Source organism: Halichoeres trimaculatus, unplaced genomic scaffold, assembly GCF_033239565.1.
Source record: "Halichoeres trimaculatus isolate MK-OKI-2021-1 unplaced genomic scaffold, fHalTri1.1 fHalTri1_scaffold_4, whole genome shotgun sequence".
Lineage (NCBI taxonomy): Eukaryota > Metazoa > Chordata > Actinopteri > Labriformes > Labridae > Halichoeres > Halichoeres trimaculatus.
The window spans coordinates 1,189,665-1,203,823 of record NW_027437182.1 but is presented as its reverse complement, the minus strand read 5'-3'; the positions used below and the strand labels follow the sequence as shown (position 1 = coordinate 1,203,823).

General features: G+C 41.7%; 1 long non-coding RNA gene across 1 annotated transcript; it reads left to right on the top strand.

Moving 5' to 3' along the window:
- The first annotated feature begins 64 nt into the window (after positions 1 to 64).
- On the top strand, positions 65 to 7,724 carry LOC141788522 (uncharacterized). Its single transcript, XR_012598141.1, has 4 exons — positions 65 to 408; positions 637 to 750; positions 7,345 to 7,470; positions 7,572 to 7,724. It is a non-coding gene; the product is annotated as an uncharacterized LOC141788522 (long non-coding RNA).
- Positions 7,725 to 14,159: the final 6,435 nt, after the last annotated feature.

The window sequence follows — 14,159 nt, the reverse complement described above, 5'->3', positions numbered from 1 at the left end:
AAGAAAAAAAGTCCCCAGCCTACCTGAGTATTGTTGCTGACCATGTCCATCCCTTTATGAGCACAGTGTACCCATCTTCTGATGGCTACTTCCAGCAGGATAACGCTCCATGTCATAAAGCTGGAATCATCTCAGACTGCTTTCTTCAACATGACAATGAGTTCCCTGTACTCAAATGTCCTCCACAGTCCCCAGATCTCAATCCAATAGAGCACCTTTGGGATGTGGTGGAACGGGAGATTCTCATCATGGATGTTCAGACCACAAATCTGCAGCAACTGTGTGATGCTATCATGTCAATATGGACCAAACTCTCTGAGGAAGGTTTCCAGGACCTTGTTGAATCTATGCCACCAAGGATTAAGGCAGTTCTGAAGGTAAAAGGGGGTCCAACCTGGGAGTAGCAAGGTGAGTGTATAATCAGTCCAGACTAGACCTAACCCTAACCCACTAATTTGGTTGGAGCTGCCACTGAAAGCCAGTGAAGAGAGACGTCCTGAGCCAGAAGTCTGATTCTCTTTCCTGCATGTATAATCAGTCCTGACCAGATCCCTTATTGTGACTTTACCATCAACCAACTTAGTCTGACTGCTGTGTGCCTGAAAACTGTCCCAAATCTTTCTCTTTCTGTTCCAGCTCCTGAACAGAAACCAAACAGTCTGCAGTGTTTCAGCTGTTCTTATCCAGATCCATCCTGTACCCAGAAACATCAGTGTGTGGGCTCTGAGGACCGCTGCGTTCACGTCAGAGGTGAGTCCTCCGGATGAACCTGTTAAGCTCGTCTCTCTGAATGTGTCTCTGCTGCCCTCCAGTGGCACTGCAAAAAAACTGAAATCTTATGAAGTGTTTTTGCCTTACTTTAAGTAAAAATTGTCTTATTATTCTTGATATGAGCCACATTCAACTGGTCCGTCCAGAAAAATGTATTATTTCAAGTTATTTAAAGACAAAAACGAGGTCTGAATCGCTTGTAACAAGTAAAACTAATCTGCCAATGGAAGAAGAAAATAATGCTTTAAAATTTGCTAAAACTAGAATAATGTCTCTAAACAAGTAACTTTTCTCTTGTTCCATTGGCAGATTTTTTTTACTCATTACAAACAATTCAGACCTAATTTTTGCCTTTGAGTAACTTGAAACAAGACATTTTTCTGGACTGGTCAGGTGAATGTGGCTCATATCAAGAATAAATAGACATTTTCTACTGAAAATGAGACAAAAATGCTTGATAAGATTTTGATTTTTTCCAGTGGGTGCTTTGAGAACAGGAAGAGATGGAATGAATAATTTCTTTTTTACCACCAAAGCAACAAAATCCCCCAAATTTATGCAAAGTTGCAGCCACACAGCAACAAAACCAAAGTTAAGTTGTTGCTCAACCTGCCACAGAAACAAAAACAAGACAACGTAAGATGTAACAAAACTCAGACTGCTCATAGTGTTGCTTCCTGTCAGTGCTTTAGGAGTTGCTTCACTTTGGAAGTCACACACACAAAATCAAGACAACTTGTTGCTTCAAGTGTAAAAATAAAGAGTTAAACATCTCAAACTCAAACATTACTAAACAGAAAGTCTGCATTTCTCTTGACATTCAGAACAAGTATCACTTTTAAAATCAAACTGATCAAATTACACATCTGAACCAGGTAGTGTTTGGTTTTATAGAATAAAAGTGAAAGGAGATTTAAGTGTGTGAACATGAACTTGAGCCTCTCTCAGGATATCAACGTGTCTGTGGTTTTCTCAGGATGTCCTGTCCTCTCTGTGTTACTTCCTCTTTCTTTGCAGCCTGTAACTGCTCGGTGTTGTTCAGTTAAAATGGAGAAAAACATTTTTAGTTATCTGCACTGATCCCAAGTTACTCTGATGAATAATGAACCTGAACTCTGGATCCCAGTTTACAGGGAGTCTTTTCTGCCCCGAAATCAAATATTCTCTTCAACTGTCCGAACACATCACTCTGTGTGAATCTTTCAGTCAAACTGTGGGCGCCACCCTCAGACGGAGAAGTGTGACATGTATCTGACCTGAAGAGCTTCAAAAGGCTGAGCTTTTCTGAGAACTGAAAACTAATTTGAGTGGTTGTTTTCGTGTGTGAACAGAAGTGGTCACACGCTCTAGTTTCAGTGTTTCTTTACTTTTTGTCTTCATCTTAAATATGTTCTGTTTGTGGGGCGCATTATGATCTGATATTTAATTTTTAATGTTTTCTGAATCAAAGAGTTTATTCATTTATATTCACTCATTACACGGTCATATAACCAGATTTATCTATTCTCCCTTTGGCCGACGACTCTATTGTATTTGTTCTGTTTGTTTTTTCGTCTTCTTCTTATTCCCTCTGGTCTTTGAGCTCTAATTTCATCCAATTAAATGTGTTTACAAACTCATGATCAGCAAAAAATTTGATATAATACCAAACTTGACCCCCCAACATCCCATAATATGCTCTCTAGCGCCACCTAGCCTCACTTAAACAGCCCTAGCATCCAGTAGGAACGTCGTACAGGGATCAAACCAACGTCAAAATGTTTGTCTCATCGAGACGCAAAATTCATACACTCACACCCCTCACCCATCTTGAACAGGAAGACGGCAATTTGCCTTCCAAAATAACTTTTTCACAATTTTTTGGCCCTGAAACAAAATCTAGAAACTCAGAAACTTTAAGTTCCATCGCCTTTAAATTTGCTCACATGACAGACTGGACCCTGCGTTACAAAAGCTCTGTGGGATTTTGATGTTTCTGAAACAGTTTCCGGATGGCGAGCCCTCAAAGTTGGTGAACTCCAAAGAAGCCCTCTCAGCTCCCTGCATTACAATGAACAGAAGAAGAAGAAACAACTCCACGCTAGCTACCACATTTGGGCTTGTAAGCAAAAAAGTAAAATTTGTACAGATTTGAAAACGACACAGGTAGATTTTTGGCATCATTTCCTGCAAAAATATCTCATTTTTACAGCTATTTGGTCAAAATTGTGTAATCAATGAGGAATTGTTTGGAAAAATTATGTCAATTTCACTCTTCAATCAGAGCACCACTTGTGTGATGATGTCACGCACTGATTAAGAGTTCCATGCAGCTGGTCATGTGACTCCCTGAAGGCGGGAAAATACTATGTTTTTTCTCACACTGTGGAAATTAAACAGGTATGATAGAGGAACCGGCAAGAGTGGAAGGACCCATCCAACGTTGCTTACAGCTTTAATTTATTCCTATTTTTGGTGTTTTTGGCAGGATCCAAATCCTGCTGCAAAATGAAATCAGCCTCTTGTCTTTGTCGCAACTGTCGAGCAATGAGCTCAGTGGTGTAACCACGTGTAGCCTGCTATCATACTAACTGTGTGAGTGTGCAAAATAATGCTGAGCGTGAGAGAGAGCAGTAACAGATATTTATCAGTGTGTCTGAGTGAGCAGCAGTGTCAAACATGAGCGTTATTCAGTTTAACAGGAAGTTGAGCAATATGCCGCCTGACTGAGCTGATCTGCTTTATTTCTGTGTTTCCGCACTGTAGAGCACAGCATTAACTTTAATTTAAAAATATATATATTAAATGAACCCAACTCACTTTTCATCAAAATGTTATTAGCACTCATTTTAAATAAGTAATGGTAACTAGAAGTTAAATAAGTTGGAAAACTTAGTTTTTCTGAGTTCAATATAGAAAAATAAAGTTATCAGCAAGATGTTTTTATTTGATCAGTCCACACATGCCTAATAAACCCTAAAAATTACTTTCAAACTTGCCACAACAGCATGATGGTCCAATCAAACATTTCATTAGTTAATACACGAATCATCAGGCACAGTGCTGAAGTTAAAGTTCCCGTCTCCTGCTCCTTTCCTGCAGTTTAATCTGGATCATTGATGTCTTCATGAAATGGTAGTAACATGTTTTGGTCCAAAAAGCCAATAAATCAAGCACAGCAGCATTGTTTCCAGGCTCTCATAGCCCCTCTGTTCAGAACGCTCTGATTTAGTGGGCGTGGCCTTCATATGTAAATGAGCCACCGCTGATACCGCCCCGCTCTTCCACGTCACTGAGAGCGGCGCCACGAGCTCCGAGTGCACAATGTTTAGAAAACAGAGAAGCTCCTTTACCGTAACATTACAGGCTAAAACAACAGGCTAACTGCAGCTAAAGTTAGCATCCTGAAGCTAACACAGAGACAGGGGGGACACTGAGGAAAAGCTCTTCCATCTGCTCCACAGCACACAGCATTTAAAATACTCACATTTCCAGGGTCCCAGGTTTGTTGGAGGATGGTTGGTAATGCGCCTGGATTCAGGACCAGTCTATTGGCTAGCCCTCTGTTGGACTGTCCAAAGTTGGAAAAGCAGTCGGCCGTGAAGTGACTAGCACACACATGCTCAGTTTTACTGAGTGTAGCTGGAACATTTCCTGATAAATGAACTCTAGACACTTAGTCTGTCTTCTTCTGAGATGGGAAGCTTGAGCATGGAGCTATGTGGCTGTTTACAGCCAAAAACAGAGCAGTGATGGCTCTTCAATCGCTGACGTCGGCAAACCCCGGAAATTCCAAACAGCTGGTTTTAGGTCAGGATTTTACATTAAGCTCTACTAAGAACAGGTTTGGTCATTAAATATCACATTTTGTGGGCTGGGAGCAAAGACAAAGACCCACACATTTCACTAAAAGACTTAATAAAGTGATTTTTGCAGAATATGGGACCTTTAACAGGACAAGAATCCGTGCCGTGGAGCACAGACAACCTGTGTCCCCTGAGGAACAGTGTTTCAATACAGAGCAGGGTCACATAAACTTCCTCCCCTCCTCACTCACGGTTACCAAAGTTCTGAAATTAGAGCTGATTTTTGTTGTAATGGCGTTTTTAAAACCAATTTTTTTATTACAGTTTCTTTATTCACAAAGCAAATTTAAATGATTTCACAGCTTTCAGATTTTCAGACAAAGTGTAAAATGTTGAACAGATTTCAGTAAGTGGAGTGTTTACTTTTCAGAGCGCGAAAAAAAGAAAACCGAAGCATGACCTCAGTTGCATTAACTTGAAAAATAAAATATGTAACAAACTTTTTGCGTACTCAAAACAATCTGGTTGTATTTACTTTTCATATTTAAGTTAGCTTAACCTCACTATTTTGAGGCAACAAGTGTGTGTGTGTGTGATGTGTCGTCCTGGTTATCAGGGGGCGGGGTTAGTGTGTGAGACGCCCACAGAGGGAGGTCTCCTCCTCTTCTGAATCAGAGGCTCTGTATCAGAGGAAGTTTCACAGTCTGTTCAGAGACTCATCGTGATGAAGCTGACTCTGTGTGTCCCTCTCGTCTGGATGCTCTTCAGCTCTGGTAACTTCACTTTAACACCTGTTTGCTTTTCAGGATTCACTGCTGGCAGATCAGAGCTGGATGTAGCTTTAATAACTTGACAGAGAAACAAATCAGTATCTGGATGCTGTCTCTTTACTTTACTGAGTAATTAATTTTAAAGGTGGGTTGGGTTACAAGTTACTTTATGAGTTACATTCGGTTGGAGACAATTTTTCAATGTTTCAATCTATGTGATGGTGCTGCTGATACAGGTTGTGTGTGTAACTGTCAGAAGAAAAGGCAGGGAAGCAGGTGATACTCAAGTCTCAGTTCTCTATGTGCGCTCTCACTGCTAACTCGCACTCAGCAGCGCTCTGCTGGCTCCATTAGGTGGAGACGATCACTGTTTGGTGTTTTTTTTACAGCTGAATACCAAATTACCGCAAGCAATGATGTTTTAAAAAAAAACAAATAAAACAAATAAGATTCTGTGGCAACACCACAAACTCACAGAAACGACCCAAAAGAGAAATCTGAGCTGCAAAGTAAAGAGAAAAGAAGAAGAAGAATCCTCAAAGCACAGACCCCAGGTTCAGGGAAAGAGTCACAAGCAGAGTCCTTTTAGCATCATCCAGCTAGCTGATGCATGGAAATGCTCCCTTGCAGGTTGTGTATACCAGATCCAGTGTGTTGCCTCCTCTTGTAGGAAAGTCCACATGTTGGTAAAGTTTTCGAGTAACAGCCCTGAGATCTGCCTGGTTGAAATCTCTGGCTGTGATGAGGCTTGGTGGAGTTCAGTCAGTGCTTCTTTCCTAACACTGGTGCTAGCAGTCAGAGGGATGTAAACGGGGACAAACAGGGTCAATGTAAATTTCCTGGGTAGATACAAGGGTCGACACTTGATAATACTTAACTCCACTAGCAGAGAGCAGCGTTTGTACATGACAGCAGTAGTCCAGCACCAAGCATCACTGATGTCAACACAGATCCCCCTTCCGAGAGTCTTAAGCTGCGTTTCCACCAAGCAGTCCGGGTCGGTTCAGTACGGTTTGGTTCAGTTAAACCTGATCCTGTTTGTGTTTCCACGGCAAACTGTGCCCTCTCGTGGTGGGCGGCGTGTAAGCCAGATGCTGAAAGCCACTGCTGTTAAACAATAGCATGATGCCGTAGCAGCGCGACACAGTTTACCACGCTAATAAATCCAACGAAGAAAAACGCGACACAGTAAACAAAGAGCACAGATGCAGACATGCAGCATTTCGTCCTCTCTGTGATTGACATGTAGCTCTTTGATACAAAGAACAATAAAACTTTGTTTCAGAGAAGTCTGTGAGCCACCAGGAGAAATACAGCAGCTGTCGGGGTAAGTGACGATTCTTTTGACCAATCAACGGTCTGCAGTGTTGTAGCTCCACCTTCCAAGAGCGGATCAGTTCAGTCTGGCACCCATACGAAAGGGTCCCAAAAAGTGGCACGGCTCGTCTCGGTTATCTGGGGATCTGTCCCAGGATGAGTCAGTGGAAACGCCACAAGATGTGCGCCGTACCGAGAAGAACCGAACCGATCTGCTTGGTGGGAACGCGACTTTACCCCCTTTTATAAGGACTCTGTTGTTGAAGTTGCATGTTAGTCCAGTTAGCCAGATATCAGAGTCTGGGATGTTGTTGTTAAGCCATGATGCCCTGAAAATAAAATACAACAGTCACTCACATCACACTGCTTAGGTCTCAGGAGCTGTATGTGGTCCAACTGGTTGTCTCACAGTCAGGGATGACACAACTGTCCTGGGGTGGATCCCATCCTTCTCCAAAAAGTCAAATGCTCTATCTCCTCTACTCACACTTTTTTTGGCTGGCGGTGGTGGTTGGTGGGGTTCAGGTGAGGGTGTTGAGGGAGGGACTCCTTACTTAAAAAAAAATTGGTCATATTAGCCAGCATCACTCTGGATCCAGCAGCCGGACACTTTGGCAGAGCCACGTCTCAGGGACTGAGGCTGATTGGAGGCTCCTCCCAGAGCATCATGGTCCATCATTTCTCTCTGTCCCTCTCCACAGCTGGAGCTCTGGAGTGTCTGAAGGATTCAGGGGGCCCTTCAGGGAGGGTTGCAAGGGCCCCCATCAGACACCGAGAGGTCTGTGTCTCCTCTGGTGATCAGTGTGCATCAATAGCCATAAAGAGCTGTAAGAAACCTTAATACAAAGGTCTATCTCTGAGTCAGGTACAGGTCACATCTTCTAATGTGTTGCTCTGTTTCTGTCTTTAACCCTTAAATTCTGTTCAGATGGTCATCACGACTCAAACCCTCAAACACACAGGAAGTCCTGTGTGCCGTCTTCTGTCTGCAACCAGACTTTGTCATACAGTGATGAAAACGAGGGGAGAGCTGTATTTCTAAAATGCTGCAATACAGATAACTGCAACATTGAAGATGTAGATGGTAAGTGTGTGCTTTTTTTCTTGATGTGGAAATTTTTAAAATGTAATTTAAAATCCCAATCCCAAAATCCATTCTCTTCCTTCAAACTAACAAGTTCCTCAGATATCCACTGATGCTTTAGACTCCAGTTGACTCTTTCCACATGCTCAGATTATTCAGTGTCACAAATCTTTCTCCTTCTGTTCCAGCTCCTGATAAACAGAAACCAAACGGTCTGCAGTGTTTCAGCTGTGATCGATCTGCTCCATCCTGTAATCAGACACATCAGTGTGTGGGCTCTCAGGACCGCTGCATTAGCTTCAGTGGTGAGTCTTCCTGATGAACTTGTTCAGCTCGTTTCACTGAATGTCTCTCTGCTGCCCTCCAGTGGCGCTTTAAGAACAGGAACAAATGGAAAGAATAATTTCTTTTTATCCGTTTACAGGGACTGCCGGTGGTAAAACCTACACACTCCGTGGCTGTGCGTCTGCAAACCTTTGTAAAGGTGACACTGAGATGAAATTTAATTTTTTATTCCTTAAATCCTTCAAAAGTTACGTCACTCAAATCTCTGCTGCTAAATTGTGTTGTGGATCCGACATGTGTAACTCCGCTCCAGCAGACAAACTCAGTGTGATTTCTCTGCTGCTTGCTCTGGTTGCTCTTTGTCTCTACTGAAACCTGAACCAACGTGTCAGAGAGGTGGATGGTCCCAGCACTCAGAGAGCGACATTTGATGGTTTGATGGTTGTTGTGTCTGTGACGTTGTGATTGTGTCCTCTCTCATTTCACATTTCATCATTTTAACCATTAGAGCAGCATCACAACAAGAGCAGCTCAGAAATATGTCTGTGTCTGACCCTTCATCTCTGATCTCCTTTTACCTGAATTTCTTTATTTTGGTAAACTCTGTTTGACTGTTTGTTATAATCAATGAGATTCAGCTTCCTACTGTTTTAAATTTTGCACCAACTAAATCAACTGAAGCCATTGAGATTAAGTCTGGTGATTTCTTTCTTTGGAGTTATATTACTGGCATTTCTGTTATTAAAAACTGTTTTTTTCAGTCTGTGACTGCGCCCTCAGTTTTTGTGTGGTTTCCTTTGCTACAGACCATTTCAGCTCTTTCAGCTATTCATGTAGATCAGGTCTGACCCCTACAGTTGGCATTCATGGGTAATTTTAAACACAGAGTTAGTTGCAGTACTGCTTTTGACCACTAGGAATGGGCATGATTTTTCATATATTTATGAACTCTAGTAATGTGGACAGGAGATCATTAAAGACTGTGAATCATCTGACTCTTAACATGTGTGTGCATTTTGGTCCAGATCCAACATTAAAACAGAGAGCTATTCAATTATTCATTTTAAAGAAAAAATCATCAACTTTGGCAAAATGTGACATGAAACTCAAATTAACAAACTTCCTGTTCATTTTTCTCCACAAAAACTCTAGACTTTTCTGTAGCTCTTGGCATGATTGATGTGCACAAAGAATTTCCTGTACATAGAGGTTAGCGAAAACAACGTCAAATTTGGTCGTCGCCTATGGCCACGCCTATTCAGTCAAGAAATTTTACTCGATACCTTTACATCATCAATGTATCTTGGTTACAAAAACCACATTCCAAGATGATCTGAAAATAAAATGGTACTAGCTACAACGTCAAAACCCATTTTGACATTCAACTCATCTAATGATAGAAAATGTGTAAAAAAAAAAAATAAATAAATAAAAATTAACGGACAAAAGCAGGAAAAAAACACACCTTTCTTCAATGACATCACACAACTCAAACAGCAGCAACACAATGGAAATCACATGACCACAGTCATGTAGTGAAATCACCTGATGTTAGTGCTCTGGGGTTAAGCTGTTAAAGGGCCTTTCTGTAGAATTATGAAATTTTCATTATTTTTCAGTTTTGCGTAACTCTACCTTTTTTTTTTTTTCTCAAACCCTGACGGTTCAACACTGACTTTTCTACCATGACATTGGGCCCAGGATTCGAATGAGCCCCTATTGTTCTTCCGTTTGTCACTTTTTTCTTCATCTTCCAGAAAAAAATGTTGGCTCTCTTATCCTCCTGGAGCTTTGAGAAAACCCCACAAATTATACATCAAAACGTGCAGTTTGGCCGGGATTGGTGTGCCGTGACTTTTTTTTGCTATTACGCCAATCTTTGGCGGAGTAATTCTCCAAAAACGGCGAAAAACCTCTCACAAGTAATGAATGGGAATCTAGGACTCTCTTCCCCAAATTCCCACTAACTTTGAGATGCTAAAACTTTGGCATTCTTCCACTAACAGGCAACATTTTTTGCTTTAAAATGTTCACTGATCTTTCAGCTGTTGGGGTATGACTTTACTGTTTTGATATCTTTTACAGTTTTTGAGATTTTATAGTTTAAGCAACATAAACTTTTCAGTTTTTGCCCTGAAACCTCAGCTCCTAGAGTGGGGAACGTCTTCAGCTTGAGTGAGAGAGGCTGCTGATGACAGGTTGCAGCTTTCTTGAACAAATTGTCATAACTTCCAAAATCTTCACAGCAGAAAATTAAAAAATAAATTAAGACGTTACCTCACTTGTCCTTCTTGTGACAAAGTGGTTTTTGAAGCTAAGACATAGAGCACTTAATCACAAAATGGCCAACTGTCAGGTAAATTCAGCACCAGCAACTCATTTACTCCAATGTTAATTCCTGAGGGGTTTTCTCAGAGATCAGTGGAATCTCACTTTGTCTCACGCCGTCACAGGCACATTTCTGGTTCTACAGACATGAAACTAACAGACATCTTCCTCAGGGTCTTGGGGTTTTCACAGTGTGTTTATTTTTCCTCCTATCTCTTAGGGTTTCAGCATAAATGCAGAGTTTTCAGACCTATGTCTAACCTAATAATCCAGCTTTAGATCAGTGGACACAAAGGAATTCCAAAGTTCCACTAACACATCACACTCATTGTGACATCATCATGATCACCATGGTAACCACACAGCTGTGTATACTGACTGATGAGGTCATTGAGGAACAGAGAAACACAGGTGTTTCTTTATTATGCCTAAACAGCCAACCCAAACTCACACTCACCTCACACTAACTCTCTCTTTCTCACACACACACACACACACACACACACACACACACACACACACACACACACACACACACACACACACACACACACACACACACAAAATAAGAAAACACAAATAAGAAATTTTAAAAAGTGTTTCGCAACGTCAGTCAAACACGGTCTGGTGACATCGGTGTTTCTGGACTATCTCACCGTGTGTAATGAAAGCCCGGCGGCCGCCTGAGCTCCTCTCATGATTTCCGTGGAAATTGTCTATTTGTAATGTAGTATCACCGGACTCATATGAAATATTATTTGTTGACATTAAGTTGTTTAATCCTTTATGTTGAACCAGACCGTCTGAGCTGCCGATCATCTCCTGAATCTGTGTCGGTGGTTTCTCTGATAAAGATGATCTCATCCTACTTTCATCTTCCAGTAAAACTCGACAAAACGCTTTGGCTGAGAGGAGAGCTAAAACAGTCTGAAATAAAAAAAAACGACACAAAAATGAGGACGTAGTCACAAACCCCCAAAAATGTTTTAATGATAAAAGTTTAAAAGCATTTTTATGTTAATGTTCATGAAATAAATCCAACTGAAGCTCTAATAAACATAAGAAATACTGGCAAGACACCTGCGAATTAGATCAGGGCAGGGTACACTATCATCGAGGACAAGGAAAGTGCACAAAGATGGGAAGTAGGACTAGAAATGATAAGGGAAACAATAAATAGTGACACAAAACCAAAAACATGACACGCTGGTTTGGGTTTTAATAGACAGAAAGAGCGACCAGAGCAAGCAGCAGAAAAAGAACACTCAGTTTGGCTGCTGGAGCTGAGTTACACAAACTGCCTTTACAACATTTAATAGCAGAGATTTGTACTTTATCAGTATCGAACGATCCACCAATCAAAGCCTTCAATTTCTGCTCAGTGCCACTTTCACAAATTTTTGCAGACGCACAGCCACGGAGTGTGTAGGTCCCATCACCAACAGTCACTGGAGACAAATAAAGAGAAATTATTCTTTCCATTTGTTTCTGTTCTCAAATCGCCACTGGAGGGCAGCAGAGAGACATTCAGAGAGACGAGCTGAACAAGCTCACCGTTTACATGAATGCAGCGGTCCTCAGAGCCCACACACTGATGTGTCTGGTTACAGGACGGATCTGGATAAGAGCAGGCTAAACACTGCAGACCGTTTGGTTTCTGATCTCCAGGAGCTGGAACAGAAGGAGAAAGATTTGTGACGCTGATTAAGCATTGTTGGATATCTGTAACAACATGGTGTTACAGCTCAGAGCGTCTGGACATAAAAATGTTGTTTTAAAGGAAGAGAACGGATTTTGAAATTTGGAAATAAGATTTAAAAAATTTCTCCAGCAAGAAAAAAACATACTCACCAGTTGCATTTTCAGTGTTGCAGCCATCTGTGTCACAGCATTTTACAGATGCAGTCAACCTCCGACCTGCATCACTGAACGATAACAACTGTTTGTCTGCAGTGCAGACAGAGGACGGCACACAGGACTTAAAGTATGAGAGGCCCTTCTGGGTCCCATAGAACCTATGATCATCTGAACAGAATTTAAGGGTTAAAGACAGAAACAGACCAACACATTAGAAGATGTGACCTGTACCTGACTCAGAGATAGACCTTCCTCTGAACATTTCTTACATCTCAGGGCCGTTGATGCACATCGATCACCAGAGGAGCCACAGTTCATCTTTTCTTCAACCCCTGAATCCTTCAGACACCTCAGAGCTCCAGCTGTGGAGAGGGACAGAGAGAAATGATGGTGATGGACTGATCTGTAGCTACATCCAGCTCTGATCTGCCAGCAGTGAATCCTGAAAAGCAAACAGGTGTTAAAGTGAAGTTACCAGAGCTGAAGAGCATCCAGACGAGAGGGACACACAGAGTCAGCTTCATCACCACCAGTCTCTGAACAGACTGTGAAACTTCATCTGATTCAGAAGAGGAGGAGACCTCCCTCTGTGGGCGTCTCACACACTAACCCAACTCCCCAACTCTTTGTCTGGAAACACAGAATAAAGCAGATCAGCTCAGTCAGGCTGCACACTCACTCAGTTAGTTTGATAACAGGCTGCAGATGGTTACACCACTGGACTCACAGCCAGAACGCTGGACAGGTGCAGCAAAGACGAGATACTGATGTGATTTTACAGCAGGATTTGTATCCTGCCGACAACGCCAAGAGAACCTAAAGCTGGTTGAACCACCATGTAATGAGAGAAAATAAATGAACTCACTTTTCAGAAAGACTGTATTTCTGGATTAAAAATCGTAGCCCGTACGCATGACCAGCCATTAGTGGAGAAAATGGACTGTTTGTGTTAATGGCGAATTAAAAATTTGATTAGCGGTATTCATGAGCTAGGTTAACAGGCCAAAAGAGCGTTAAGTTTGATGGAGGTAGACCCCATCATTACAGGCGCTAACAGCAGGATTACAGCGCCTGTTCAGCTGTTTAAAGGCAGACATTGTGCGATGTGTTACCGTTTTAGCCGAAATATGCAAAGACAGTGGACAATCCTTTGAAAAGGTAGTGAAGTGTAGCTCAACAGTAACTTTAGATGTAGGAGACACGTTTCCAGTGAACAGATGAGATAAGGGAGACAATCAAAGTCTCAAACCAGCAAGGCTCGCTGCTGTCAGTTTAACAAGTTTGATTCACTTTTTGCTTTTATGCGTCTGGGTCCTTCAAGATGTGTGTGGTGAAATGTTGGAGTTCATAAACTTCTTTAAAAGATATTCATCGAGGTTCATCAGCAGGATTTGTATCTTGCCGACGACGCCAAGAAAACCTAAAGCTGGTTAAACCACCATGTAATGAGAGAAAATAAATGAACTCACTTTTTAGAAAGACATGTCTGGATTAAAAACAGATTATGGGTCCCACCAATGAGACGCATTCGAGATGCAGCAAAAATTAAAGTTACACTGCAACAAAAGTGTGACCACAGTTACTGATATCTCAGGCACAACGCTCTATTCTGAGGTGAGAAAACCATCACCTGATCTAGTTTTCAGTTCAACCACACAGACTCTGAAACACAGACAAACCATCTTTAGAAACTCTTTTTAGCCACATCAGGTCGGATAGAAGTGACAGTACACAGTCTGAGGGTGGAGGTTACAGTTTCCACTGAAAGACTCACACTGAGTGGTTTTGAGAGTTAAAGAGAATATTTGATTGCTGGGCAGAAAAGAGTTCTTGCACATGTTCAGGACATGATCAGCAGAGAGACCTGTACACACAGGGGTCAACTCAAATCTTGTTTTGAAGAAGAAGTTGCACCTTTGTTCAGAGTAGCCAACTCCTGGATCAGCTTCCTGATCTAGAGAC